The 6,000-nt window shown below is 36.6% G+C and overlaps 1 protein-coding gene across 1 annotated transcript in view; it reads left to right on the top strand.

Moving 5' to 3' along the window:
- Positions 1-228: 228 nt before the first annotated feature.
- LOC119653015 (acyl-CoA desaturase) overlaps positions 229-6,000 on the top strand; it is a 49,986-nt gene continuing 44,214 nt past the window's right edge. The window contains exon 1 of the mRNA XM_038057452.1: positions 229-568. The gene's annotated coding sequence lies outside the window, so the exon portion shown is untranslated. The remainder of the gene's footprint in view (positions 569-6,000) is intronic.

Here is a 6,000-nt window from a genome sequence, read left to right as displayed (position 1 = left end):
AATGTTTTGTTGTGGCCATAACGGCGGCGTCGCCTATTCTTTCCTATCTATTTGAGCTTCAGATGAAATTCATGATAAGTGGAGACGAAGCTTTGAATAGTGTCGTGAAAAGCCCAAATTTACGAGGTCTGCTCTTAACAAACGATTTTTGTCATGTGGGTGTCGAGTGAGTTTCCGCCATAAGGACAGAACTGGAGGGAATTAGTTTGGTTCGATGTTAGATGGCCGTTAAGTTCCCACAACTAATATAGGAAAGCTTAGAAACTCGTAGTAAGGGAGTAGGCTGGCGGGCTTGAGATGCAAAGCTGGCACGAAGTACAATCTGCTGCTCAATTTGGAGTCAGTCTAGAAGTGGCTTCAGTCCAAACGAGCTGTGAAATCATACCTAATATTCGGTCAGCTATTAATCACTAATTTTCGCGTTTTAGTTGGCTTGATTGGCAGTCAAAAGGTCGTCCATTTCGTTTGTTTGTGTTAAATTCGGTGCCGTTTAGTTCCCAGCGAGTGAAGATACGAATTCATTCAGTGTTCATTGAACATCCATTCAACTTTGGGCGTTAGAATCTGTGTAAGTAGAATCCCACAAGTAGATATCACACTACTGGCAAGATTTTCCCACCTGTTGAGAGATGGTACTATTTCCTTCAGTATTTGCGTATTTTTCTATATTAACCTGTTTCAGGCAGGTGGTTTCGGCATATTATTTGTAAGTTTTACGTTACATGCGTTAGAGGAACAATTTTGCATAATATTTAAAAAATGATGTCATAGTGTGTGTCGTCACCCAAAGAATATTGGCCTCGAAGTACATAACATTCAACAACTGAGGCCCTTTAATGTGTCGCCGTTATGACTATAAACATAACTTTCAGGGTAGAGGACTTGTGGAAGGCTACATTTTATTTGTGAAAGAAATGTTTGTGGAATACAAAGCAGATTATCCGGAATTTTAATGGTTTTTCCAAAATACATACATATGTACAGTTGTGGTATATTGAAAGAAACGTGAAGGCTCGTCATAGGGCTATGTGTCTGTGGAAAATTGAAGAGTATTCTTAGATTACGTCAGCAGACAAAACCTAATAATAATTGGCGTTATGATGGTATAATGGATATGAGGAGTAATTATCATAAATTACAGTCTTTCTTGGGGCTTTCTCAGAATATATAATATAAAGCATCATATCAGTTCGATTCAAAAACTGGACCGAATTAGAAAATTGAAATATGTACTTACCGAAAAGTTAAAAGTATTTATTTCGATTGAAACCAATATTCAAGTTTGCTCTCTGTTTGCATAAGTAACTAAATAGCCTAACCATAGACTACTATAATTCTAAAAAGAAAGCTGTACAAATATGTCATTATTTTATGTTAAGTCAGCCAAGGTACTTCTTTGAGCTCAACAACCTTTAAAAATAGTAAAAGCGAAAAACTTGATAATCATAACCTTGGATGAATTTGGATATGTACATTTGTAAATATTTTTTCGTCACTTTATACCATTGCCAAAAAAATATCAGTTTTCCCCGTACAGTGGCTGGTTAGAATATTGATTTTCAAGAGGAAGGTGTATTATCATATTATAGCGATAGAGTGATGATCACTGACTTCATAACTAGCTGCCATTGTATTCCAATACTGTCAAGAATCAATGGTGTTAATGATTCTCATGAAGTTGGAGGTCTGGACCGTTGTTATGGGAAAAATCATCTTTACGCGGAAAATGGTAGCACTATATTCTATGTACATGTATATAGAGGCAGAATAGAAGTATTGCTTTTATGAGCATTTCAATATGCCACTTCCAGCAGTCAACAGATATGTACCTGTTAAAGAAATATTGTACGAAGAACCAGAGCAATCTCATTCAATTCTGACCTTGGTCTGGCGGTGTACTAGCGTCAATGACGCGTTAACCGATTTGCTGCATTTCCAGAAGGTCCTACGCCAAGTTCTTGTCAGTTATTCCTAACAACAAACTCCGTCCTCGTCATCTTTCATCATTCGTCTTTAATTCGGCTGCATCTGTATTCATATCTAAATTCAAAATCATATATCCATAGCATTTTTAGTCAGCTATCTTTAGTCGGACCGATTGAAGCAAAACTACTCCTTATTAAAACCGATTCAGTGTCTGCCTGTCCGTCTGCCAGACGAGATTTAATCCGAAACAGTTGGAGCTATTGCTAGAGACGAGCAACATTTTTTTTCTCCGAATATGCTCATGTCGAATGCCAAATTGAAAGGCTTATTTAGTACCTCTCGAAAATGATCTTTCTGCTGATACTGGGTGATGTACGGGGGAGTGAGAACTCAAAATCTCATCCTAGAGGTGATTTGGTAGGATTAGGAAGTTTGAAGGAAATGCAACTATTATTGATAAAGTTATAAAAAGAACCGTATCCGGATAGCTGAGTGGTTAGAGCACAAGGATGTCGTAGGGCGGGTCACAGTTCAAATCTCACTGGTGCCAGTAGGGTTTGCATCGTGATTTGACGACGGATACCAGCCGACTCAGCTGTGAATGAGTACCTAAGTCAAACCAAGGTAATAATCTCGGGCGAGCGCAATGCTGACCACATTGCCTCCTACAGGGTACTGTATATCCTGTAGTGTACCGTTACGGTCTTCAAGGCCCTGATCCAATATGGATTGTTGCACCAACGATTATTATTATTATTATAAAAGGTCAACATTTTATATTTCACATGAATCTATATCTATATCTAAATATGTATGGCAATTGATCTCATATGAACGGCGGAGTTGGATATATAAAGGAATATTTTGAATTTTTAATTATGTACGAATGGAAAAAGTACACAGAAAATTTCTCACACAAGAAGAACCCAAAATAACTTTACACCTGAAACGTCCAGCTTCCGTTATTCCGGCTTGTTTGTTTCTTTAGTTAAAATAGACTTCGTTTGAAGTAACCTGGTACGTTCAAACGTTTTCTTATTCTATATACTTGCCTCTATCGTGCGAACGACGCACGATTATAATTCTACTTTACTAAACATTAAAATGGTGAAGTTTAAAAGAAAATTTTTCAAAAATAGCGTCCTTTTTCATTAGAAATCCGTAATCGTGGTTCGGACCAGAACTACTAATGTCTAGAATGTGTAAGGATTTCAGGCTGAACGGAATTTTGGTTGCGCTTCCCACATGGTTTTGAGGAAAACGCGTTTAAGGGGATCATCCCGTGTGAAGGCCGTTTTTTTTCGATTTGTTTACAAATTTTTTGTGAAGAACTGGATGAAGATACAAATATGAATCACCATAGATTTGTTGATACCTTGGGCGTGCATAGTAATTTGTCCAGCCCGATCGCATAGTAAACGGCATTTTAACGTCAATACTTAACTACAGTCCGCAAACTAGGATTATTAAAAATATTAAAAGCTAAATTTTTGGCGCCATGTTAAACTTTTTTTTTGTGCTTCTTTAATGAATAAAAAAACAAGTCGGAATACCGGAAGCTCGCGCTTCGGGTATAAAGGTTTTGTGTTCATCTTATGTAAGAGACGCACATTTTTCTGTCCGTATATAGCTACAAATCCAACATAATCCTTCATATTTTTCCAAACTACGAGACATACGTACATATTAGAGCCATAGATATCACGCTCACCCTAAACAAACAAACTGCCTATTACCTGCTGTCTTATACCTATCTGAATTAGGCACTACCCGCAAAGTTCATTACCACGCATATATTATATACCTACATACACACATGTCTGGTTGACAAATAACTAAAAAAATAAAACAAAATAATTGTCTGCGACCCAAGTCATAAGAATTCATTTCGTTGTGGTATTGACGAAATGATATGTGATGATGACGTCATGCGGGTTGTAGAGTGCACGAAATTCACAAAAAATTGTAAAGTTTCACCCCTTATAACTTTGTTAATAATAGTTGGATTTTCTTCAAACTTGACCAAATTGTGCATTATATTCTTCATTACATGCATGCCATGCAATTTTGTACTTCTGGGATGAACATAAGGGGGGGTGCCGGGTAAATTTCTAAAATGTGGAAATATACTATTATTAACTTTATTTATGCAGATATCGGAACCGGATATATTTTGAGGCCTAGATTTCGTAGAGATGCACCACTGTGATTTTTTTCAGATTTTTTGGTTGGATAGGTTCTGAGAACGAGACCTGTTACACTTTTTGTGGGTCATATTGTCAACCCTCACTCTCCTATGTTTCATCTAATATCAAATATTGAACCAGATTCGAAAAGTACTAATTGAGACCTTTCATTTGATACCCTACTTGGCTACATTCTGTGAAAAAAAAATGTGCACCCTCCATTCACATGTACGGGGAGCCCCCCTTAAACTTAACGCAAGATGGCGCCACTTACTGCATGTAAAGGGATCACCAGATTATATACTCTCACCAATTTTCGTGACAATCGGTCTAGCCGTTTCCGAATAAATCGGGTGTGACAGACAGACAGACAGACAGACGGACAGACAAACACCGTCTCGATTCTAATAAGGTTTTGTTTCACACAAAACCTTAAAAACTACTGAATGAATCGTAATTATCCTAGTTTGTGGACCGTAGAAATATGTTCTGGATAAGTCGTGAAAATTTAAAAGAATTTGGTTGGATAGATTTTGGGCTATGGTGGCAGCCGATTTTCAATGCGCAGTTTCGAGAAAAATGCATTTAAAAAGTAGAATGCTATTTTTAGCCATAAAATCTTAACTGATCATTAATCTGCTATACGTAGAAGTCATTCGAACGTCATTTCGACCGATAAATAAATGCGTTATTACGGCGATCGACATAAATTTGGCAACCGTTTCCAGATGGAATTTAATTCGATTCAACGAAAAGAAGATTTCGTTAAATTCCTTCTGAATTGGTGATCCGAAGTCAGCTTGGTTTTGAAGCGTCCTCTTTCGTTTGTTGATCAGGCTGCTGATGAACAGGTCAGTGAATCCATTCAGTCTGGCGACCTAAAAAATGTGCGTTTTTTTTTTGTTTGTTTTAGTCATCATAACCGTCCTTCCATATCGCATGTTCGATAAAGTTGGTATTGGAGTCCATTCAGGCATTCATATCACTCTTTAAATAGATATAATATATAGTAGGAGTATTATGTATTAGTATAATTTTTGTTCCCACAATTTTACCAAGGCAATGTAATAATATATTTGATATTAATTAACTCTATAGAAGTTTATTATATGATTGCAATTTTCGTGTTCACAATGACAATGTACCTTTAATTTTTATCTGCGCCAAAACAGTGCGGATGATGCCATAAATTGCTGAACACGGTGATATTTCAATTTTTAAAAATTTCTGTATGGCGCAACGTTATAAAAATCGGTTCATTGTGTGTTTGTATGTTCGTCCGTCTGTCTGCATACCTGCCACATGTACTTTTCTTTGAAAAAGTCATACCAATTTACGGGAAATTCGTTGGGAAGGTTGAAACTGTGAACGCCTACATATGCATATAGTAGGTAACATCATGGAAAAGGTGGGTGTACATTTTTTCTTCACCAAAGATAACCATGTGGAGTATCAAATGAAAGACCTTAGTACTTTCCGAAACCCACAATAATTTTCATGTTAATTGTAAATGCGGGGGGTGTGGGGGCTTGAGATTGTTCACTTATTTCCCCGAATAATCCTCAGAAACTGCCTACATCATATTTAAACGTCAAAATACCATTCATACCGATATACACTCAAATGAAGTTAATAATATGATATTATCAATTATATAACAAGTCGGGATAACGAAAGCTGTGCACTTCGGGTATAAAGATTTTGTGTTCATCTTATGTGAGAAACTATACATCTTACATAGCTAAAATATAAAATATTCCTTCATTAATTGCTGAACTCCAAGATATGTACATTTCAAAGCCATAAATATTGTGCTCATTCTAAATAAACAAACGTCGCTCATTACGGCATACTGATTCACACATATATAGATTATGTACGCATCTAT

This window comes from Hermetia illucens, chromosome 3 (genome assembly GCF_905115235.1).
Source record: "Hermetia illucens chromosome 3, iHerIll2.2.curated.20191125, whole genome shotgun sequence".
Classification (NCBI taxonomy): Eukaryota; Metazoa; Arthropoda; class Insecta; order Diptera; family Stratiomyidae; genus Hermetia; species Hermetia illucens.
The sequence above is the reverse complement of the archived record's forward strand: the minus strand, read 5'-3'. Positions and strand labels throughout refer to the sequence as shown.